Source organism: Pelodiscus sinensis, chromosome 2 (genome assembly GCF_049634645.1).
Source record: "Pelodiscus sinensis isolate JC-2024 chromosome 2, ASM4963464v1, whole genome shotgun sequence".
NCBI classification, from domain to species: domain Eukaryota; kingdom Metazoa; phylum Chordata; order Testudines; family Trionychidae; genus Pelodiscus; species Pelodiscus sinensis.
The window spans coordinates 30,900,071-30,925,610 of NC_134712.1; the positions used below are offsets into that span (position 1 = coordinate 30,900,071).

Genomic DNA, 25,540 nt, shown 5'->3' on the forward strand with positions numbered 1-25,540 from the left:
GGTTTGTTCTTAAGTTGAATTTGTATGTAAGTCGGAACTGGTACATATTGTAGGGGAAACTCTAGCCAAACATTTCTCCAGAGCTCAGTTTTATTCTCCCACACCTCACTTCCCTCAGTCCTTTATTCTCAAGCTGAGGTGTCTGCTGAGAAAAGCTGCTCTGCATCTTCCTGGTCTGCTGGGGAGGGGGGGCGCTAGCTTCGCATCTCCCTGGTCAGCTGGGGGGAAGCAGCTAGTGCGGGGTTGCCTCACCCCGTTTGTAAGTAGGGATCCGATGTAAGTTGGATCCGTGTAACCCGGGGACTGCCTGTAAAGTACTTCACTTACAGAGAACAATCAGTTTCATACATACAAAATGGGAAGTGGGTGTCTAGGAAGGAATACTGCAGAAAGGAATCCAGTGGTCATAGTGGACCACAATTTAAATATGAGTCAATACCATGACACTGTTGGGGGAAAAAAGCAAACATGATTCTGGGATGCATTAATAGGAATGGTGAGAGCAGGACACAAGAAGTAATTCTTCTGCTTTACTCTGCACTGATGAGGCCTCAGCTGGAGTTTTGTGTCCAGTTCTGGGCACCGCATTTCATGAGAGATGTGGAGAAATTAGAGAAGGTCTACAGAAGAGCATAAAAAATTATTTAAAAAGTCTAGAAAACATGACCTATGAGGAAAGACTGAAATAATTGGGTATGTTTCATTTAGAAAAGAGAAGACCGAGAGGGAACATGAAAGCAGTTTTCAAGCATCTAAAATGTGTTAAAAGAAGGAAGGAGAAAAAATGTTCTGTTGAATCTCTGATGATAGGAGAAGAAGCAATGGGCTTAAATTGCAACAAGGGAAGTTTAGGTTGGACATTAGGGAAAAATTCCTAGTTGTCAGGGTGGATAAGCACTGGAATAAATTGCCTAGGGAGTCTGTAGAATCTCCACCTCTGGAGATATTTAAGAGCAGGTTGTATAGACATCTGTCAGGGATGATGCAGATGGTGCTTGGTCCTGCCATGAGGACAGGGGATTGGATTTGATGACCTTTCAAGGTCTCTTCCAGTTCTAGTGTTCTATAATTCTATGTTGGGTCCATACCATTGAGTGCCTTGAAGAGAAGGATATTGAACTTGGCTCAATGTTCTATAAGAACAGAGTAGTTGTGGATGTGCTCCCAGTAACTTGTATTGCAGAGGAGATGAGCTACTAAGTTATGTAAAAGTGGGTGTTTCTTAGGGGCTCAAGGCTCTATTTCCAGGTATATCACACTGCTGTAATGCAGGTAGGAGATAACAAAGGCATGTATAACTGAGGCCAGGTCATCATCCACCAGGTTGGGCTGGATTTTTGTAGACAAGTAGGGATGGTTGAAAGCATTATTTGTAGATGCTGCTATGTAAGAGGGGAATCCAAAAATAGTCTGAACCAAAGAACTGTTGATGTGTACCTGCCGCCAAAGACAACAGCACTGCGGCTATAAACACAATTTTTTCTTCTGTATAACAGCATCACCTCTGTGTTATCTGAGTTTAGTTTCATCCAACTCTTCTCAGCTGATCTCACTGAAGAACTGGGCTCTCTTGGTGCTAAGACTGTGGTTGTATGTGGTGAAGGATAGGTAGAGCTGTGTATCATCTGCATATCACTGACACTAGAGAGACTAGGTAGGTGAGGTTCTATCTTTGATTAGAACAACTTATGTTGGACAGAGCTCTTTGTATCCTTGAAAAGCTTGTCTCTTTCACCAACTGAAGTTGGTCCAGTAAAATATATCATACCCATTTTCTCTCTCTATTATCCTGGAAGAAACATGCTACAATATTGATTTCCTATCATCTGACCAATTTACCTAAAGGCTACATGTAGATGCTGAATAGGACCAGAGAGAGAATTGATCCTTATGGGACTAGTGGCAGAGGTTCAGTTTCCCATAATTTCTCACTGGATCCATTCCTCAAGGCAGGATAAAGTATTTTAGTGTATTTCTCTGGACTGCCCAGCCTCTCTAAGAGTATGTCTACACTGCCACCCTAGTTCGAACTAGGCTGGCTAATGTAGGCATTCGAACTTGCAAATGAAGCCCAGGATCCTCATTGCAGGAGGAGTAATGGTAGTTCGAATTAGGATCTTTAATTCAAACTACCTAGTCCATGCCGCGTGTAGCTGCGGGTGGGGAGTTCGAACTACAGGGCATTTAAAAATGGCGGCACCCGTGAACATGTAAATAAAGCCCAGGATATTTAAATCCTGGGCTTCATTTGCAAGTCCGAATGCCTACATTAGCCAGCCTAGTTCGAACTAGGGTGGCAGTGTAGACATACCCTCAGGTGGAACAGTAACATCTCATAGTCAACAGTGTCAAACACTGCAGAGAGATTTAGAAGGTGTGACTAATGTCTGTCTACTATCCTTTGACAAAGGGATTATCCATCAGTTCCATTAAAGCAATATCCTGACCCGAATCCTAACTGTACCAGGTCTAGTATGTTAGCTTTAATAAGACATACTTGCAATCAGCCTTGAACTTCTCTATGACCTGGCTCAGGAATCAATGAACTCAGAGGTTGTTCATTAGAACTAATGTACCCAGGATGGGTTTTTCAGTGTTGATTGAATTGTTGCATGATTGATGAAGGAGGAGAAGATTCCTTCCCTGAATGAAACATAGGCTATTTTGTTGTCATGAGTGGCACTAGTCATTCATGACTCTTACATCAGTCAGGAAATACAAGGGTTTGATTCACAATTTTGGGCTGGAACTCCCATAAATTAATCTGTCATTGCCAGACATGTTGCTCATTTTTTTTTAATATAGCAGTGTGCATTGGCAGGGCTTCGGGATCATTTTCCCCTGGAGTAAAATGGAAGTAAGAAATCTGTTGATGCTTAACCTTTGCATCTTACCTTAAGATTCCAGTGAAATGCTTCAAAGCTTAAGGCATCATTTTAAACACACACTCTGACTTCAATTACTATTTTCTTTATAGACCTCTTGGAAGCAATTAAACGTATTCACAAGAGTACTAAAGAACAATTAGGATAAGCATCTCATGAGATGGAAAGACAGATAAGAAGGAGCCATTGAGGTACAACAAAAAAAGTAAATTCCATTTCATCTTTACAGACAATATACAATAAGTTTAAAACCAGTTGTAAAATATAGCCTGAACCCACTGATGTATTGCCTTCTTTAAAGTAACACTCACCTGCATTTAGAATTTGTCCGACTTGTTAGTCTGCCTGATTCAGTTCTGAAAAATAAAAACACTCCAAAAAGTGTGTTGTGGAGGAATTGTGCCACCAGAACATTTTATTACATCCCTCTGTCAGAAGAGGGATATAAATGAGCAGGATCAAAAGTGCAAATGAAGTGCGGATTTAAATATCCCACGCTTCATTTGCATTTTCGTGTCCAATCGTTGTTTCAAAAAAGGGTATTTCAAAAGTGAAACCACAGTCTAGACATGGTTCTTTAAAAAAAAAAAAAAAAAAAACACCTTTTTTGAAAGAACCTGCATGCCTGAAAAAATGAGGAGTATGTGTTCTTCCGAAAAAGGGTGGGGTTTTTTTTTTTTTTTTTTTTTTAAGAACCGCATCCAGACTGTGGTTTCACTTTCAAAATACCCTCTTTCAAAACAGCAATTGGACATGAATATGCAAATGAATCACAGGATATTTAAATCCGCACTTCATTTGCACTTTCGATCCGGCTCATTTACATCCCTCTCTTGACAGAAGAATGTAATCTAGACGAGCTCTAAAAGTTAGAAAAAGACAGAATTAAGGTTGCCTGTCAATATGTCCCCCCTTATGTATATTAATTATGACAGTGTCTTTAATTACATGATCATATACTATTTTTTCCACAGGACCCTGCTTTATTCAGTGCACAGGGAGCAGTTACTGAATATTTTATTTCATCCTCACTTTCAATATGTAGCTCCATATCTTCACTGCAACCTATTCTAATTATGCTCTGAAGACAGAATTATTCATTCCTTCATGTTCTTTTCTGTAGGTCTTATCACTATAACATGCAAGTACTACACAAACATTAATTCAAACTAACAAAACACTTGTGAAGTGACGGAGTGATTTTGTCCCCATTTTGCAGGTGGGCACTGAGAGACTGAAGGACTGAAAGATCAAATAAAAGTCTTTCTTTTCACTAATGTTTCTAGTTCCATGAATAAAGTATTTCACAGAAGCTGAATCTCTCTCTATATATTTTAAAAGTTTTTCCTGCAGGACAACAGAGTGATACCACCAGGTCACTCTGTGTCCTGCCTCCCTCTTTCCCCCTTGGCCCCTCTCCCAACTTGAGCCTAACCTCACTGCTTCCCCTCTCCACTTGGAATTGCTATTTTAAACCAAGCCCCTGCTCCCCTCCTCCATCCCCACCCCACAGGGCTTTCAACACCGAGAAATGTGGCACACTACTGGCAAATCCCACATCGCAGCTGACAGCCCAGGGCTGGGAAGAGCAGGGTACAATGCTTGGGACGGCGTCCTGGGGACAGGCAGTAGGAGTAGAGCTCCCATCCTGGTTTATGTGGGCTCTTGGGGGCTCCCGTGCCGCCAAGCTCTTGGGAGCCAGAGCGCAATGCCCACCCACCCGGAGTCCAGCTGCCCACTCAGACTCACCCCTCCCCAGCAGCTGCACTTACTGTGGCTGCCAAAGCACCCCCAAGTCACCCAGGGGAGCCAGCTGCACTGACCTGTCAGCTGTTTCCCTTCAGCTCCCGGCGGGCGGACAGGCAGCCCTGGGTTCTGTTGGCAGACCTGAGGCAGTGAACAGCACAGGGGGGACTGCACAATGGAGAGGTCAGGACAGTGGCCCCCTGCACTGCTGCTTTCCCCACCTCAGTAGGCTGCAGTGCCGCAGAGCACCACATGCACATGAACTACCTGTGCCTCACTGTGCCCCACATGGAGCAAGCGGGCGGACACCCCTGCTCCTCCCTGTCTGCCAGGGTTAGAACTGAGCCTGGTGCAAGCCGTGGCTGGCAGAGGGGAGAGTTAGGGTTGGGGGAGGGAGACAAAGGGCCTGGGCTGGTGGGGGGGGAAAACCCTGGCTTGTGGGGAGGAAGGGAGAAAGAACCCTGGCTAATGCGTCAAAGGGAAGGGGGAGAAGGGAGACTGGGCTGGTGTGACAGGGGAAGGAGAAGGGCCCTGGGCTGGTGTGGCAGAGGAGGGAGAAGGGGCTCGTGATGGTGGGGGAAGGAAGAGGAGGAAGGGAGAAAAGACCCAGACTGGTGCGTCCGCAGTCCAGCCCTCCCTGGTGGACGGGGTGGGAGAAAGCCAGGGTTGCCTATCCCTCATGAGAGGGGGGTTCACATGCGCACCGAGCAGGGGGCACAGCCAGGTAGTATAACTAAATGGGAGAATAAATAAATGAATCCACTAATTAGCTACTTGCACTTTCTTTGATAACCTTTTTGCATGGACTGTAACCTCTCCTGATTTAAAAAGGAACAATTCCATTAGTAAATCTTGCTCCTTGACAGACAGGTTTGGAATTAATTTTAAGGAAGGTCACCTAAATGGTTTCACATGTAAGGGCATGGTATGTCATCTAGCCATGTCAAACAGCAAGCTGAAGGCTGCCTAAAGATGGTTTCAGGTTTCCAAACCAATTGGTACAGGGAAGCTATAGTTACCAGCATATGTTAGCTGAACGTGCCATGTCAGGAACAGACTTGATGTCTTACGAATGTTATAGTAAACCTAGATGGTGTGACCTCATTACCCTTATGACTGCTGATCTCTCAATTATATCCAACTCTCTACTCACAGAAGAATTTGGAATAAACTTGACATCACCCTGACTCCAGAAGTAATTTATTTATTCATCTAAAAGAAGCCATCTATGCTGGCTCTGAAGTCAGCAGCTCTATTTAAGCACAGCCTGCATAGCAGGGAAGTAACCTTTTAAAATGCTGTAATGATCTAAGAATATAGATGTACCTGTGTAGGTTAAACATAGCAAATATACTGGTTGCTGTATAACTGAGTAAATTAACTTGTGATTTCCCACATCAACTGCCTATCAAAAAATTAGTAAAATATGGGGGGAGGGGTGTGTGAAATAATTGCTAGCCCTCATGAAAGTGTCTTTAAAATTCATTTTTCAGTGTTTTATCTTCCACCAACCGAACCTGGTCCAATAAAAGATGTTACCTCACCTCCCTTGTCCCTTTAAAATGCATAGCTGTCATATCTGAAAAGCAGAAATCACTTAGGTTATATCTACACAGCAGCATTATTTCGGAATAACTTATGTTATTCTGAAATAACAAAAAGCACATCTACACAGCAAGCCATTATTTTGAAATAGTGAGCTGGAGGACTTTATTCCAACTCTGGTAACCCTCATTTCACGAGGAGTAAGGGAAGTCGAAGGAAGAGTGTTCTTCCTTCGACTTCCTGTGTAGACAGAACCAAAAACCACATAAAGCTATTTTGACTTCAGCTACGCAATTGATGTAGCTGAAGTTACATGTCATAATTCGAATTTTGCCCATCTGTGTAGACGCACCGTTAATTCTGTGTACACATCTACTAGGCTTTATCTGTGTTGTCATAATCAGCTTTGCCCAGAATGCAGATGAAGCTGAACAAGAAGAGGCAGGTGTGCTTGGAGCATGGCATACATGAGCCACAACTGAGGGTGTGTCTAGACTACAGAGTTTTGTCGACAAAAGTGGAGTTTTGTTGACAAAACTATACCTGCGTCTACACTACCACTGAGTTCTGTCGACATAACGTCGACAGAACTCAGCAGTTTTGTCAACCCTGGTAAACCTCATTTTACGAGGCATAACGCCTTTTGTCGACAGAGTTCTGTCGACAGAAGGTGTTATTGCATCTAAAGGTACGTCTAGACTACAGGCTTTTGTCGACAAAGCAGCTTGCTTTGTCGACAGAACTGAATGTGTCTAGATGCTCTTTGTCGACAGAAGCTTTGTCGACAGTATCTGTCGACAAAACTTCTGTCGACAAAACCCTGTAGTCTAGACGTACCCTGAGATATCAAAGAAGACTATTATCTTTGTTTTTTTCCCTGAACAATCTACCTACCTAGATTTACACTGTATGTCTTTAAAGGGAACAATTTCTCACTGACTCACATTTTTATTCCTTTTGTTTACATTGTTTTAAAGTGATACATTTTATACATGAGAGGCAGCAGATAGCTCCCAAACTGGAACCCAGGAGAGCTGGGTTTTATTTTGAGCTCCACTAATGCAACTACTGCTGACAGTAAGGCTCCAGTTTTGATTGGGGCCTCTAGGCACTAATTAGAAATAGCTGATAATTTGTGCTGAGCTTGCCCAACTCCTTTTCTCCTGGTACCAGAAAAAAAAATCCTGTCAGCAGTTCTGTACAGATGGGAACCTGGAGAAGTACAGATTTTGTGTCACAATTGTTAGGTTGCATTCCTAACAAACCAGCAATAAGAAAAAGGAGGAATTAAGCAGGAAAGGAAGAGAAAAGAGAAAGAAAAACAGAAAAGAGAAAGAAAAACAGAAGGGGAAATATGAGCTGCAAAAGCAGCTTTAAGGATTAACCTATTTTAGGGATAAGCTCGGAACAAAAGCAAGGCCTGTGCTAGCCAGAGTGGGATTTTCCCCACTCTAGCTCATCATCTCTTTGCCTGCACATGCAAAGAAACTAAGAGACTTTCTAGGAGTTCTGGCAAGTCCTTCTGTAGCAAACACACTGCAACTTGTTCTTTCAACAGCTCATTTTCCATCTTCAGACACCAAGCTGTCTTACTAGCTGTAAAGTCAGCAATAGGGTTATAGTGGCAATTACATTCAAAAGATCCTGTTTCCAGTTGGAAATTATAGGAAATTAATTACTGTTAAAGTGAAAGCCATGAGATGGAATTAGCAGGCCTAAGCCTCCACAGGGTTGGAGCTTTAGGAACCTAGGAGTGAAATCTTTTTGATTCCCAGTGTCACTTGGTATTTTTGAAATTTGTTTCCATTGTTATTTTGGGGCACTTTCAGGTCATCAGCAGTTTAAGCCATGCAATGAAAAGGCCTTTCTATTGCTTTCACAAAACTGCCAATCAAATAGTGACCATATAGACTTATTTTTGTGCTAAATTAGAGGCAGCTTAAGGTTTCCTTGGCCCTAGGCCTGAGCCCCCTTCCCAGCCTTTCTACCTCTGGTCCCACTCCCATTCCTCCCCCTCCATAACTCCAGCCCTTCCTGCCCCTTCTCCCCATCCCATTTCACCCAGGGTCCTCTCCTGTTTGCCCCCCTCACTGTGGCCCCAAGACCACAGAAGCTCTGCCTCCCACCACAGCAGGGAGTGAGAACACCTCAGCCCTGAGGCTGAGATAGGTAGTGAGGGAACCTCCAGTACTAGGGCTGCAGTGGCGGATCTAGGTGCTGTGGCTTCCCCTGGTACCTCTGTGCTTCAGAAGGGGACCAGGGCTGGGGAGCAGGATCCTCTCCCATTCCTTCTGCCTAGCGCTCCTGCCAGAAAGTACATTCAGATGAAGAGGCTTCCCCTGCTGCCATGTTCTGCCAAATACAGGGGCTGATGGCCCTTTGCCAGCTTCTGCTGGGGACAGGGATGGGAAGTGCTGGGGGCTTTCCCCACTGCCCTGTGGCTTCTTCCAGGGACAGGTTCAGAGGGTACTGGGACTTCCACTGCCGCCATCTTCTCCTAGAGACTGAGCCACAATGCAGGGGCTTCTCCCATCCTGCCTCACACACTCACCCAGCACTGCTGCTCAGGAGCAGGGTTGCAGCAAAGGGTCTCCATGCTCTTTTCTGCCCTTACAACCACACATGGCAAACCGGGCCACTTACTTCAGCAGGGGACCAGGGCTGGGGAACAGCTCATTTACTATGTTTGTTAAAGATTTAGGAAAGGGGGCAAATGGCAGCTGCATGCAGAAGCCACTCAAGCCAATCTGCCATCCCTTGCAAAACTTAAGTATGCCATCCCCCACATCCCTTAAATGTTCAATTTGGGACTCTTCCTCTGACTCCCCAAACCCTTCTCTGCACTCTTCTACCCATTCTCCATGCTCCCAGGCCAAGAGGTGCACTCCCCCCTGCAGTCTGTGCCCCATCCTTCAGCACTTCTCATAACATCTAAGATTTCCCATTCTACTACCCTTTCCTTCTTAGGTAAATTCTTAGCTAACTGTTGTTCCCTCAGGAACAAATCCCTCTATCGGTTCCAGAACAAGAAAGCGAGCAGATTACCATTGAGAATGCAGGAGTTCCTACTGCTGCAGCCCTGTGCCACTGCTAAAGTCATTGGCACTAACACTGGTCAGGCTTCTTCTTAGGCTGCTGCTTCCTCTAGTTTTTGTTGTTGAGCCTGCTTGTTGCCTAGGACTTTCTCTTCCAAAAGGGTCTCAGTGAGTTGAAGGACATTTTCTGCCAGTGTTGCACAATAGTGTTTTGATCACCAGTCACAGAAGCTTGCGCTGTGATCTTATTAATCTGAGATGCTAAGTAGCATCAACGCCTGAGGAGCAGTAGGCTCGGAACATAGGGTGTGTCTACACTACAGCATTATTTTGAGTTAACTTAATTCAAAATAGTTAATTCGAATTAAGCTAATTCAAATTAACGCATCTACACACAAAACCTATTTTGAAATAGCACGTCCACACTGAGGGACCCTGAACTGAAGTTAAGGCTGGCTGGAACCAGTGCCAGCAGGGCATCAGGTTAGGACTTAGTATGTGGGGCTGCTACCTGAGGCTAACTGAGCTCCATGCTTAAAGGGACCCTACCCCCACCCCGGACAGACAGTTCTCAGGGATCCCCGCTTGCTTGTCTACCTCAATGAGGGACAGCAAAGTCATCCTGTCTTGGAGTGCAATGGGTGCCCACACTCAGGACACCACAGCACTCTGCCACATGGAGCCAGAGCTGCCCCTGGGCACGCCAGTGAATCTCGTGGGGTCGTTGCCATCAGCCCGGATGCACTTGCTGCAAGCAGGGGTGGACCAGCCATATAGGCGAACTAGGCAGTTTCCTAGGGCACCAAGTTAAATGGGGCACCAAATAGTGGTGCAATGTCATTGAGGGGTTTGGAGATGGGGATGCCAATTGCATGGTTTGCTTTAGCTGCCAGCAACTGGCACCCTGTCTAGGGCCACCCCTGGCTGCAGGCTGCCATCTGGGGGGCTGTCAGGATACAGGAGGCCCTGCAGGAGAGCATCCACCATGAGGAACCCACAGAGCCACCCTGGTCCTCCCCACTGGGGACTCATACCCCATTCCTCCCTCACGTCCTTCCACTTACCACTTCCTAGCCCCCCTTCCTGATGTCAAACAAAAGACACGTGTTCAAAAATAGGAACTGGGTTCATTGAACAAAACTGGGGGGGGGGGTGAACCTCTACAGAGATTGGGAAAAGGAGATGGGAGAGAAGAAGAGAGAGGGTGGGAGAGAGGAGGGGGAAAGCTGGGAAGAGGGAGCTGGAAGGGGGAAGCAAGGGGAAAAGGGGGGAGGGGAAGCTCAGGGTTGGGGGTCTCACCGGACCAACTTGATTTTCATGCAAACCTGCTCCTGGGATTACATTTGGTAGCCAGGCTTGCAGCTATCCTGCCATAGATGGCTGCATTCCTCCATCTAGCGCAGAGATCATGGGCATTGGGGGCATCCTCCCCAAACCTGAATAAGGTCCATGATCTCCACCCTGGACCAGGAAGGCACCCACCTTCTCCAGCCCCTGTCAGGCTCCTGCGAGCTGGCAGACTGCTCCTGGGGAGTGATGGAGGGCTGGCTGACAGTGGCTTGCTGGCTCATGTTTTGGGGCCACTGGGTCAGAGTGGCCACTGCTGGCTCTGGGCTGGCAGGCTTGGAGCTGGCACAGGCACTGTGGCCAGGGTCTACCCCTTTAATGGCTCTGGGGCTGGGGGAGAGCAGAGTAAGTTTTCCTGGTTATGCCCAGAGTGGCCAGCATGGCTCCCTGAGAAGGGCTGGAGGCCCCCTATTTCAAATTAAGTGTCTACACAGCACTTAATTTGAAATAGCTATTTCGAATTTGGCATTACTCCTCATAGAATGAGGTTTACCAAATTCGAATTAAGCGCTCCGCTATTTCAAATTAATTTTGAAATAGCGGTTTGCATGTATACATGCTATTAAAGTTAATTCAAAATAACAGCCGTTATTTTGAATTAACTTTGCAATGTAGACATACCCATACAGAGTAAGGAGCCAGGATTTCCTGAATTCTAATGCTAGTTATTCTATTGCGTATTTGTGAGTATTCTTATGACCAGCACTAGGCATGGCCTAGTGGTCAGGGTATGGGCCTTATGATATGCAGGGACAGGGGGCTGTTAGTAAGGAATCCCAGGCCCTCAACTCCATTAGGTTCTTACCCAGGGACCTTTCAGTGTTGTCAGTGATCTGACTGCCAATACTGTGTAAGGCAGCCATTTCCTATCACCCTCTCCCCAAGATTGTCCCAAAGTTGCCACCTGGTTTAAGGCAGCAAGAAGATTGCCAGAAAGTGCCTTGTGTTGAGAGGGCAGCTGCCGGAGATATGGTAGTTTCTTCTCGCTCAGGTGGCAGCTGCCTCTTCCCATAGTGTTGCCCATCCTCCTGGGCCAGGGCTAGGACTGTCCTACGGCTTTTCCCCAAACAAAATAAAAGAGAAATAACAAAACTGAGTCCATATGGGGAGGAGAAGTGAATACTTCCCTCTCCAACTATCTCCAGAGCAAGTCCTCCTTTTGGCAATTGTTCTGTAAGATCACTCTCTTCCCTAGACTGCCCCTAAATAAGCTTCTTGCCTGCCTTTTAACTCCTTCTCCAGTTGGAATATTTCCTATAGATGGAGCAGGGTAGGCTGGCTGAGCCCAGAGCAGCTCCTCAAGTCCTCATTGCCCATGGTAGGATTTGTACACCCCATCAGAGGTCTTAGGCAGGAGAGATTTGACCCAACAAATTCTTATGCTCATCAGTGAGAGCAAAGGGGTTCATGCTAGACACCAAAAACCTCAAGCACCTTCAAAAATGTGCTTCTAAATGATCATTTACTACTTTTTCTTGCCTCTGAAAAGGTGCACGTTTCAATGTGACAAGTACTTTCAATATTGCATACAGTGTTTTTGTTGCCTTGTTGGTCTGAGAATATTCAAAAAACTTGCCAGCTGTCTACAGTGGCCGCTTGAATTTGCGCAAGAGCACTGACTTTGTAATGTACAAAATCAGTGCTTCTTCCATAAATACTTTCCCGCTCCCACTCAGGGATAAGCCCACTTGTGCAAAAGGGCCAGTGTAGACAGGCATCTTAATTTTTTGTGCAAGAAAGCCCGATGGCTAAAATGGCCATCAGAGCTTTCTTGCACAAAAGCGCGTCTAGATTGGCACAGATGCTTTTGCGCAAAAGCATCCGTGCCAATCTAGACGCTCTTTTGTGGAAATACTTTTAACGGAAAAACTTTTCCATTAAAAGTATTTCCGCAAAATCATGCCAGTCTAGACGTAGCCCATGTGTCTCACCTAAAAGGAGGCAACATTAGATCTTAATCTAATTCTTTCTTGTAAATTTTAATCAAAGTTAGCCCATAAAGTCCCCCAGTTACTGTATCTGTGAAGGATAAAGAACAGTCATGAGTCTTGGAAATACCAAAATACCAGTGTAAATACCACCTGCTCTATTGAGAATTCTCATCATTCATGTCTTGACATCTAACGTCAGCTGGACTCTCATAAGCTACTCTGTCCAGCAGCATTGCTGTCATACTATAGCCATGGCACTTTTCACTCAGTTAAAGAAATACAAAGTTAAGAGGCTACCTTTTCTAACAATAACACAGCTGTGTGCTGTTACAGCAGTTGGTGGTTAAATACGAAATAATAAATAACAGTATATCTTGCCGATTGCAGTGGAATGTGAGGTGGAGGGGGGGAGTGGATAGAATTGACAACACTCAGGAGACAAGTGTATATTACCCATAGGTCAAGAATCACAGCTGCAGCTTAACCCTCAAGTGTACCAGTGTCAATTCTTTGAAGCAGATTGCCAACCAGCAAGAGGAAACAGTAAGACGTACCAATTGAAAGAATATCTACAACCCTCACTGGCTGTTGCAAATTCATGATATAGCCTCAAGACCTGTCATTGTTTGGGTTAGAAGGGAAATTTCTGCTGTTTGTTGTTCTCTCTCTTCCCTCCTCTTCCCAATTGAATAAGCTGTGATTTTTTTTTCCAGCATGTTTTGCCTTTGTGACACGAGTCAAAATTCTTCCCTTATATGTTGTTCCCTTGAAGACAATGAAGTTACATTACAAATGAATTTAGGTCCACTGTTAAGTTGGCAAAGATGCCATCATAACTTTCCACAAATAGCAAGCCTCTTTATAGCCATTGAATTTTTATGGATATGTTACACCGGAGATTAGGTTGGGTGCTAACCAGAGAGAGTGGTGGCCCTTAAAAATTTGAAAGTTGTATGAGATTACTAAGCAAATAGAGATATTATGTTCGTATTCAAGTATTTCCTTTAATAATTACAGGCAAGTAATAGTGAACAATGAAACAGATACTGAGGACTTTGTCTATTTCTTTTACTAGCAATACTGCTAACTCTGAAATCATGACTGACTCCCAAAAATCATGAGATGAACTTTAAAAGCCATGACAATTAAAAAATAAGAAATGTTGGATTCTTTCTAATTTTTCCCTTCTGGATTTTGACCCTCTGTGGTTCATGTTTTAAAAGTGTTCCCCATAACTAAAAGGGCAAGACACAACATTTTTTTAAAAGATAGGGGACTGTGCTATGCTCTCCAACCCCTCTCTCTGCAGGTAGGCAGCCCCAGCTCTCCCCCAGGCCACTGGGGAGGGTCAGGCCAAGGTGTGACTGTGCTATGCTCTCCATCCCTCTCTCCCTCCCCTCCCCCCCCCAGGCTGTGAGACAGGGCTGAAGCCATACCAGCCCCGGGTCTCCCCCCACAGCCACCAGGCTCGGCTGAAGCCCCACCAGCCCCAGCTCTGCCCCCTTCCTCCTCCACCATCACCACCAGCCCTGGCTTTCTCCTCCTGCCCACCGGGGAGGGGTGGGCCAAGGCCTTGCCAGGCCCCTCACCCTACCCCCAGCTGGAGGGGAGCCAGGCCAAGGCCTTACCAGGCCCAGTGCTCTCCCTCTAGGCACCAGGAAGGGAGGAGGAGGGAGGCTGAAGTGTGGCAGTCACGGCTCCCAAGCATGGGGAAAGTAGTGGGAGGAGGCAGGCAGGATGCAGAGTGATGTGATGACATCATTGTGTCATCCCACAGGAAAACATTTATTTATGTATAAAGAGATAAAAGCCAAGATTCTCTCAATTACTTGATAGCAAGAACTGGGTCTTTAAGAAATATACCAAATTTGTGAAACATGCAAAAAAAAAAATCATACATTTTTAAGGGCCACATGAAAAACTGATAGTTATATGTGTGCTTGTGCATTCTATAGGCAACATATTGTGGGGAGTAATGTTTAATTGTGCTTTATCCCAGAAATTAAATCAAAGTTTAAATACTTCTAAAAGTCAATAAAAACAATGCAGGTGAAAATCAAAGTGATGCACATCCAATAATAAATGGAAAGAAATGCCATTTAAAATAGTATTATAAAAGATAACATCTCTTCTTTTATATAAAATGTAAGTGCTACAGTTTAAATAATCAGAAACTACTGCCTCTGAAGTGATAATTTTTTGAAGCGGATATTTATCTCTCTCTTGCTTTTATATCCTAAAAGGCAGTCTTGAAATTTTAGAAGCACTGATAAGTAGAAAATGTGCAGCTGACTTTAATTTAAAGGAAATAAAATGCTATATGCACAGTAAAGTTGTCATTATTAATTAATATTTGGAAAATAATGGTGCTGATTAAACTATTTCCCTAGCTGTTGTTGTCACATTTTTCTCATTATAGAATTTCATTAGATTTCTTTAATAAAATATTTGTCACCATTTCTTGCCTATAAATATTTAAAGTAGGCTTATCATATAACCAATAAGTCTTGCAACTATATAGCTAATTCCAGGCTCTCTCTAAGAAGTCATTCTGATCAGATTCCTGCCCATCTCAAATTGCAGCTTAGAGCATCTGCTGAGATTTTAATTCCTCTCTGTCAGAGTATTCTGCTTGGCAACAGTGTTCATCAGAAGCCAATAAGATCACAGGCTATGGGGTTTTTGTGGGATACTAACAGTATCCCGCAGGAACCCTGCCACGCCCAAGGAACGCGTTTGCTCTTCTGCTTTTTTTCCACAGAAGAGCAAACACGCTCTTTCGGGGAGCCCTGTATACCTCGTTTCATGAGGCATAAGGGCTCCACTGAAAGAGGAGGTTTTTCCGCCATTTGGTCCCATCTAGACTGGACCAAATGGCAGAAAAGCCTCTTCCGCAAAAGCGATCGGAAAAAGCTACGCAAATTGCTTTTTCTGATAAAGCCCCGTAGTATAGACCTAGCCAGTTTCACAACCTGCAAGCCAAAAAAGAATTCTCCAGGGCTGACCTGTTCTTCTGAAAGCGAAGGTATGCTAACGGGTAGAAACCACGTAAATAAATGGTCAGAATGTAATGTAAGACCATCTTCTAACTGGAAACGTTACAATAATGTACTGATGAAGACAACTGAATGGCAATATATTTGCAAGAAATTTACCAACTACACGTTCTTTCAACAGTGACACCCAGAGTCCTTTTATTGTAAGCAGAACTAAGCAAATAATGCAAACAATATTCTACAAACACATTTTTAAATGAACTTGTTTCCTTCACATTTGCTCCCCATTTGTATTCACTTTGTACAGATATTCAGATAGAGGATGAACTTGTGTTCAAGGCACTAGCCTCAAGATCTGGCCTCAATTTGTGGCTGGCTTTTCTACAGACTTCATGGGCAAGTCAGGTTAATTTCTGTGCCTCATTTCCCTACCCATGAAATAAGGATAATAATATTGCCCTACTGGAGCAGATTGAAAAGTTTTTGCAGAAATGTTGTCAAAATCAACATATTTCTGTAAAATATTTTTTTCAGCCCATGCCCTAACCAATGGGCTATCAGGTTATTCTTTTTTTTTTTTTTTCCACTAACTAATTCAGGAGAAGATGAATTTCATAGAAATCATTAAGTATTCATTGGGCAAGCAAGGGATATTGTCTGATGCACTAGCTGCTAACGTCCTAAGGTGCAGCATTTGGCTATTCTGTAGTGGTGGGCTGTCAGGCTCTCTCATTTTCCCCCCAAATGTTTGAAAGATCTTGATTTCATTCTACATTGAGCAAAACCAAATCTAGAACAGCAAAATAGTCCATGAAATGTGACTGCTGCTTTCCAGAAAACTCTATTCCATACCTCCCAGGGCTCTTGTAAGGAGAAATAGACTACTGTATAAGATGCTGAGATACTACAGTAATGATGGTCAAAACGAGTCCCAGAGCCCTACCATCCACACTACCAAGCCTGTTATTTCAAAATAATGGGCTGGTTATTTCAAAACAACTCCAGCTTTCCCTGAGGAATAACGCTCATTTCAAAATTGTTATTTTGAAATAGCGTGAGTGAGGATGCTCAGTGGCTGCTAATTCAAAATGATTGGCCTCCAGAGGCCTCTCATAGCTGCACTTGTGGCTGCTCTGGAGACTCCGGATATCTCCAGTGCCCCCCTTCTCCTACAGAGTTTAAAGCAGCAGGTAGGAGGGAAAGGGCTTGTGGCACGAGGAGAACCTTGCCAGCCCCATGCTACACAGCACTCATTACTGGAGCCATGAGTGACCCCAGCGCTCCCTCTGCACCCCCAATGGCTGCCAGCACTCCCACAGCACCCTCAAATGCCCCTGGCCAGGGACAAAAGAGGATATCAGCCTGTACTGGTGTGGAGATCGTGGGCCTCATCGAGGTCTGGGGGAGAGGAGACCAACCTCCATGATCTCCACACCAGGAGGAGGAATGTAGATGTCTATGGCCAGATGGCTGCCAGCTTGGCCGAAAAAGAACACAGGTGGATCCTTGACAAGATCCACATGAAAACCAAAGAGCTGTGGCAGACCTACAGCAAGGCCAGGGAGTAAAGAGGATGCTCTGGAGCTTCTTCTTACACCTGCCACTACTATGTTCAGCTGGATGCCATCCTGGGAAGGGGGCCAGTCATGCCCCACCCCTACAATTATCGCAGAGTCCAGGAAGGATACATTCAGTGTCATCCTCCATGAAGGCAGGGTTGTGGACAAGGACGAGGAGGAGAAGGAACAAGCCAGACAGGACATCATGCCCGCCAGCCAGTAGCTGCTCCTCATCCTGGAGCTAACCCCACCCCCACCCTGGATGTCTCCCAGGCCTTGTGCAATCCCAGTGAAGGCACTTCAGTTGAGTTCCATCACTTTCCCTATGCTCACACGGGGGCAGGTGGTGGGTTGCAAGGGATCACATGCGCCTTGCTCAGTCTTCACATGCCTACTTGTCCCCAATCCATGGGTATTGCAGCGCTCCCCTGGGACATCTGTGCCCATGCTGGAAAGCGTCCATTGTATAGGCAACAATTAGCCTTGCTCGAAGCACATCACCATCATCTGAGCTTTAGTATTGGCTCAGAGATTAGGGTGAGGCTTCGTACACAATGTCTCCTGGAATGACTGCCCTTGTCATTTTTCTTCACAACTGGGCCTTCTGTGAGTTTGTCACATCTACCACCTCCTATACCATCTTCCCAACTCTGTGGGATCTGCTGGAGGAAGCAAATACAAGACGACTTGCTGAGGGACCAGATGGCCTGCTTCCAATCTCTCATCTGGGGGTTTTATGAGTAGCACCAGAAGCAGGCCACCAACCAGCAGGAGCGCCAGGCTGACCAGGAGAAGAAGGCGGCCATGTGAGATGAACTGGCATGCCAGCATGAGGCCACATGCTTCTCCCTCATCTCTGTGATGGAGCAGGCCACCAGCCACCTCCCCGCCCCAATTCCCCCCAGTTTCCCACCCCTGAAGTCCTGGCTCTCCCAAGTCTCTGCCCCTGTTAGGGTTGCCAGATGGTTTTAACAAAAATACCAGACACACCTGACATTATATCACAATCTACATTACATCTTATTTAGAAAATACTGAACATTTATATTTTCTCAATTTGTTTCCTGAACAGAAAGCTCAAATACTGGACTGTCCAGTTCAAAACCGTACACCTGGCAACCCTAGTCCCTGAACTCCTAGCTTCCCCTCCAAGACTCCCCAGGGGCCCCTAGGGCCCCTGAACACATGGTAGTGGGACCTCTTGGGCAGCCAAAGTCTCCTGAGCTACTTGAGGCAGGGACCAATCCCAGCCCCATCCCTGAGCAGCCCTCCTCCCCGCTTCCAGGTTCTTTCCCTAGTCCCTTGCCTGTTGAATATCCCATAAACAAACAGATTTGTGTTTTCCAAACAAAAAGGGCTCTTTATTTGCTCTGCAGAGAAGGGGCAAAGGGAGGGTAGGGGAGAAGTGGGGGAGCAAAGGCACATAGGGGCAATGCAGGTCTGGGGAAAAGTCTCACAAGTGGCCTTGGATGAAATGGTCTCTCAAGGCCTTGTGGATGAGCACGGCCCCCTAATGTGCTCTCTCTACAGTGCTAGTGTCCAACTGCTCATAAGCCCTGGCCAGCCAATCAGCCTCTGGCCTCCACCCTGCAGGTAGGTCTCCCCCTTGCTCTCACATAAGTAGTGGAGCAGACAACATGCCACCACATAGGGGATGTTTTGCTCACTGAGGTCCAGGCAAGTGAGGAGACTCATGAACCTCCCATTTAGGCAGCCAAAGGCACACTCCATCACCATGCAACACCTTCTCAGCCTGACATTGAAATGATCCTTGCTGGGGTCCTTGCTGCCTGTATAGAGCTTCATCAGCCAGGGGAGCACAGGGTAGGCTGTGTTGCCCAGGATGTACACGGACATGTCCCGGTCTTCAACTCTGATGGTGCAGTTGGGGAAAAAGAGTGCTAGTGTGCGTCTTTTGGAAGAGGCAGGAGGAGTTCCAGAAGTTGTGGGCGTTGTGCGCCTTCCCCGACCAGCAGACATTAATGGCCATGGACCATCCCTGCAGTAGCATAAAAAAGTACCCTTTTTTGTTTATATAGTCCCAGGTATGGTGGTTGGGGGCCAGGACGGAGATATGAGTGCTATCTATGCCCCCCTCCCACACACACACACACACACACACACACACACACACACACACACACACACACACACACACACACAGTTGGGGAAGCCTATGGTGGCAAAGCATGAGGCCTATGAGCCTAGCACAGCTTTACAGCAGCTCCAGCTCGATGATGTCAGAGCTGTTGCATCCAAAAGGGCAACCAGAGCACACAGTGTGAGTTTGGTGTCCTGAGAAGGATTAGGCAGTGGAGGAGCAGCATGTGAGACATAACTGAAGAGAGGAGCTGCTGTAAGCACATATTCAGCTAGCCTCAGCAAGCAGCCGTAGGAAGTGTCCGCCCTCCTGGTGCACTTCTGGGGGCTTTAAATCTAATGCAGGCACCAATCAGTGTGGATGCAAGCTCTCAAAATAATTCTGAGCTATTTCGATGCTGCCTTGTAGTCTGGATGTGCAATTTCAAAATTATTTCAAAGTAGCTCCCAAAGCAAGTTACTCTGAAATAATTGCCTAGTGAAGATATGCCCTAAGAGAGGAGAGAGATCAATAGGTCCTTGGTTCTATGGAATTCCCTTTACCTGCAGGGTATCCCTGACAAATCAAGTCTCATTTCCTCCTGGCCAATATACAGCCTTTCTCGCTCTCTCGTTATTTGTCCTTTGGTTGGTTGGTAGATATTTAAATAGCTTTTAGTATGGTGAGAAAAGTTAAGAATTAAGTTGAATCTTGCAGTGTGTTCTTAAATTAATAAGCCATGGCTTCTTTTAATGGATGCAATAATTCCCCTTCACAAATCCAACAAAAACTTATCTCTGATGCAAATGCATATTGTCCTGGATCTTGTTACAGATGCATATCCCCCAAGGAGTATAATATTTTTGGTAGGGCACAGATAAGAGGTCATCTCACATAGCGGCATACAGAATTAAGCATCATTAAATCCAAATTTGAAATTAAAGTGCAGAGGTATGGAAACCCAATGGCTAACTTAGTCAATGCAATTCAAATAAAGCCCAGTGATTCCCTCTATTTATAGGACAGAAACATAAAATATATTAAGACAACACTATATCAACAAGAATGAAAAGTCTTCATTGTTAACAAAAGGAAGGGGTATTATACAAAGGGATAGCAGCAGTACGTTTCCTAAAATTCCTAATTTAGAACTCTAGAATGTCAGGACTATTCCCAAATTTGTATATCATATGAAACACAGTTGCCTATTACTGTTCTTGGAAGTGATATGTTTGACATAAGCTCTAAAACCCCCCAGGACAATGAGAATTCTAATCAGTTGCACAGGTTTGCTGTGATCAGTAGGAATGTGTAATGATCTAACACAATGTACGTAACAGTTTTATGATGAAAAGAAAGCTAGAAGGTCTTACACCTTCTAGGTACCTATTGATTTTAGCAGCTATTTATACTTTGCTATTAAGAAAGGGCCATCCTTATTATTCATCACTGAGTTCTAAGAAAAAGACTACATTTTCCAATCGTCTACAGCTTTGTCTGAAACTGAAGTTTCCTATTTAAAGACATCAAACATTTTTTAATAGTTTATGTACAGTATGTCTGACAAGCTAAATCACAGAATGAAAAATATAAAAGTCTACTTTGAAAATGAAACTTTGTGACAAATTGAAGACTGTGACAATTTGTACTGCTGGAAATAAATAAAATAGAAACCTAAAAAACCTTAGCACTGGCCAATAGGTGTCCTGAAGTCTATTAATATTCCACATGCTGAATAGGAAATAAAATAAAGATAGTGTAAGACCACTCAGAACAAAATCCACCTAGTAAAATATCTTTTTGTCCTAGATACCTTGGAATCAAGAGATATGAAGTATTAAAAGAGGTACAGCAATTGAAAACCAACAACAGGCCCCCAGAAGCTTAGGAAGCTCTTCCTAAAATGTCAGAGAAGAATAAACTCCAGGAAAAGTGTGCATGTAGGGCAAAGGAAATAAGTGATATAGCTCATTAAATAGGAGCATTTATGATTGAAATCAAAGGAACAGTAAAATATAACAGTGGCAGCAGGCACCCAATTCTTCCTGGATCTTCTGCCATTCCTATCCCTGTCTGAGCATCTTCCCCAACAAACGGACCCTCAACTCTAATTACAATGAGAAACCAGTCTTATTCCTCAATTCCCTCTTGTTTAAACTAATGCTGGTCTTTCCGGTTACCAAAGTGCCTCTGTATTGGAAAACACCTGGCAAGATACAGATGCAATTGTGGAAACTGTGTTCAGAAAGAATACAAATTCAACTGAAGCTCAGAAATACTGCTGTGAAATTGAAGTGTGGATGTATCCAAGTATTTTGATTGGCTAAAACACCACACACACACAAACCCAATATTAGCAAATAATTGCACATTTTTTGGTCAGATCTACAGTTGAGCAACAAAGCAATCACAGATTAAGGCTGTGGGCCACAGTGACTCCAGAGCTGTTATTTTCTGCATTCCAGCCCACTTATTGTCACACTTACTTCTATCCTTCATTGCTTCTGGAGGAGAAATCATTATTTCAAAGTTTTGTTTTGGGCCAGTCTGTTATCCCACAAATTGTAGCAGTATTAGAAGCTGCTATTGTGTCAGGAACATTGAGGACAGGAAAAAAAATGGATACTTAACTTACCATTGGTAGTGGCAATGGTTACAAGTGTACTGTAGACAAGATGCAAATATTTTTATAGATTCTGCATATGTTGACGCAGCCTGGAAAAAGGAAACAGTGATAGAAGTACCACATCAAAGCAAATAATGTCCTTTATTTCATACAAGCCATTCTGCAAAAACGCTTAACCCGAACCAGTTCCATAATTTGTATCTTTTAAGTCTAATTTATAATTCAGGATATCATCATATAAAATAAACCATTGTGTGATCCTACCTAGATAACACAGACTAGCATTAACCATCTTTCATATATGCACTACTAGGATGATTACTTTAAACTTTATCCATACTATGCAATTCCCAGACATGCCTTACAATTGCAATTTTTTAAAAAATGAATAATTAAATGGAATTTATAGAACATAAGAACATAAGAACGGCCGTACTGGGTCAAACCAAAGGTCCATCTAGCCCAGTATCCTGTCTGCCGACAGTGGACAGCACCAGGTGCCCCAGAGAGGGTGGACCGAAGACAATGATCAAGCGATTTGTCTCCTGCCATCCCTCTCCAGCCTCTGACAGACAGAGGCCAAGGACATCATTTTATCCCCTGGCTAATAGCCTTTTATGGACCTAACCTCCATGAAATTATCTAGCTTCTCTTTAAACTCTGTTATAGTCCTAGCCTTCACAGCCTCATCTGGCAAGGAGTTCCACAGGTTGACTACACACTGTGTGAAGAACTTTCTTTTATTAGTTTTAAACCTGCTACCCATTAATTTCATTTGGTGTCCTCTAGTTCTTCTATTTACTTACTTTCTTACTGCCCATTACGCCAATGGCGCATAGGACAGCAACAAAGTCCTTCCACTTCTGTCGGTCGCAGACCAAAGCGCCCATTGTTCCCCAAGTGTGATGATGGTCTTTTAATTCTTGTTCTACCGTTCGGCGCCAGGTTGTTTTTGGTCTTCCTCTCTTTCTCTTCCCATCTGGTTTCCAGTGGAGTGCAATTTTCGTAATAGATCCGTCTTCTCTTCGTAACACATGACCTATCCATCGCCAGCATCTTTTCATAATTATAGTGGCCATGTCTTCTTGTTTACACTGAGACAGTAGGTCTTTGTTGGAAATTTTATTTGGCCAAAATATCCTGATTATTCTTCTAAGATTCTTGGTATGGAATGTAGACAATTTAGTAAGGTCTCGTATCATGCGCCAACATTCTGCTCCATAGAGAAGCACTGGGAGAACACAGCTGTTGTATAGTTTCAGCTTGGTGCGCATGCTGTACTTTGAGGATTTCCAGATGTTATTCATACAGATAAAGGCATTTCGTGCTTTACTCAGTCTATTCTGAATGTCTTGCTTACTTCCACCATCTGGAGTGATGATACTACCCACATATACAAATCTATCAGTAAAAGGAAGATCATTGTTATTGATCTTGATGGGGGTTTGTATTGTAGTGTTCAGAGTCATGACTTCTGACTTCTTCTGGTTTATCTTAAGGCCAACTTGTGAACTATACTTATTTATCTGTTTTATCTTGCATGTGCTGATGAGTGTGAGAGAGAAGTGCCAAGTCATCGGCAAAATCCAGATCTTCAAGTGTAGAGAAAAGTGTCCATCTAATGCCGGTATGCCGCTCCTCAGTCATACGTCGCATCACCCAGTCAATAACAAGATTGAAGAGCAGTGGCGACATTACGCAACCTTGACGAACTCCGGTTTTGACTTCAAACCATATATCGCTTCCTCCAACACAACAGCTATAATTTTTGTAGAAGCTCCTAATGAGCTTCACCATATGATACGGTATTCCATAGGCCCTCAAAATCTGCCATAATCTGTCTCTGTCTACACTATCGAAAGCCTTTTCAAAGTCTACAAAGTTCACGTAAAGTTGTCGTTGCCATTCTGCACTCTGTTCTATGATGTTACGCAGAGCAAAGATCTGTTCTATACAACGCCTACCTTTTCTAAAACCTGCCTGTTCCTTCCTCAGCATTTCATTAACTGCTGTTGATATTCTACCTATGCTGATTTTAGCGAGGATCTTACTGGGTATTGATAGAAGGGTAATTCCACGCCAGTTGTTACAATCGCTGTGCGCGCCCTTCTTTGGGATCTTGATAATCACCCCTTTAGTCCAATCCTCCGGTATGCAGGCTTCTGTACAAACTGTTCTGAAAAGTGGTTCCAGTATTCCAGCTGCTATCTCTGGGTCTATTTTGAAAAGTTCTGCATTCAAGTTGTCCTTTCCTGGGGTTTTGTTGTTCTTCAGTTTCTTGATTGCTGATATAATTTCTTCTTTGGTAGGTAGATCTATGTTAATATCTAAATCTGTCTCCCTTCCACATATATTAACACCTTCTTCCGATGATTCTCTGTTAAGTATTTCTTTGAAGTGTTCAGCCCAGCGAGCGTCTTGTTCCGCTTGTGTTGTGAGCAATTTTCCTTGCTTATCCTTAATAGGTGGGCTGACTATGGAATGGTACTTACCACACACTTGCTTAGTAATTCTATACAGTTGTCCTTGTTCTCCTCGAGCCGCAGCACTTTCTGCCTCTTTTGCGAGGTCGTCGACAAAAGCACGGCGATCAGCACGTACCATTCTCTTAACTATCTTATTGGCCTCATTATACTGTTGTTTATAACGTTCTTGTAATCTTGCTGATCGAGTGCTAATCATCTGACTCTTCAATTTACGTCTCTCCTCTATTTAGGGAACTAATGAATAACTTTTCTTTATCGGCCCTCTCCACACCACTCATAATTTTATATACCTCTATCGTATCCCCCTCAGTCTCCTCTTTTCTAAACTGAAAAGTCCCAGTCGCTTTAACCTCTCCTCATATGGGACCTGTTCCAAACCCCTAATCATTTTAGTTGCCCATTTCTGAACCCTTTCCAAGGCCAAAATATCTTTTTTGAGGTGATTTCTAAGCTATGATTGGAAATTTCTTTTAATAAGTTGCAGTACACTACTGATTTGACAGTAGATTGAATACGTTTTTCTGGCTGCTGCTTAGTTTCATTGATTTGTTTCAGTTTTTTAATCTAAAAGAGGCAACTCAAGTAGGAACAAAACAAACCCATAAACCAAGGTAATTGTTTTCAGAAAAAAATAAAATACAATATTTAAATCCCAGATTATCTAAAGTGGTCCTGAACTTGCAACCCTTTGTTAGATGAACAATCCCTATTCACAGTGTGATCTATTTCAGTATGATGACTCACAAACCTTACTCATGAGAGTAATAGCTGAAAGTCTGGGCCATCTTGTGAGATCAAGTCAATCATAGCTTGGAAATAGGCCTTCAGGAGGAAGGCTCTGGCTTGTACGGTCAAAAGCCACTCCTATGACTTATCTGCTACACCAGTGTTAGGGCTGATTGTTTCCCATTCATCAACAGGTCCTAATTATGGCAAGTAGAATGTTCCAAGTCAAAGTTTATTGCAGATCTTCCTTTGATGAGCCAGCCATTGAGGTACGGGAAGATTTGAGCAACTCAATGCCTCACGTAAGCAGCCACTGGTGCCATGCACTTTCTGAACACTCTTGGGCCTGAGGAAAAGCTGAAAGATAACATTATGAATTGGAAGTGGTGCTGGCCCATCACAAAACTGAGGAAACGTCTGTGCCTTTGGAAGATGGGAATATAAAAGTATGTATCCTTCAAATCAATGGCAGCGTACCAGTCCTTTGGATCCAGTCAGAGGATGCTGGTGAGCTAGGGAGATCATGCAAAATTTCAACTTTTTGAGATAGTTATTAAAGTGTCACAGGCCCAGAATAT

The 25,540-nt window shown here is 44.1% G+C and overlaps 1 long non-coding RNA gene across 1 annotated transcript in view; it reads right to left on the bottom strand.

The window, feature by feature from the left end:
- Positions 1-6,511, bottom strand: part of LOC142826965 (uncharacterized) — a 40,958-nt gene extending 34,447 nt beyond the window's left edge. The window contains exons 1-2 of the long non-coding RNA XR_012901264.1: positions 4,709-6,511; positions 3,197-3,241 (exon numbers count right to left, since the gene is read on the bottom strand). This is a non-coding gene — a long non-coding RNA (uncharacterized LOC142826965). The remainder of the gene's footprint in view (positions 1-3,196; positions 3,242-4,708) is intronic.
- Between the last annotated feature and the right edge of the window lie 19,029 nt (positions 6,512-25,540).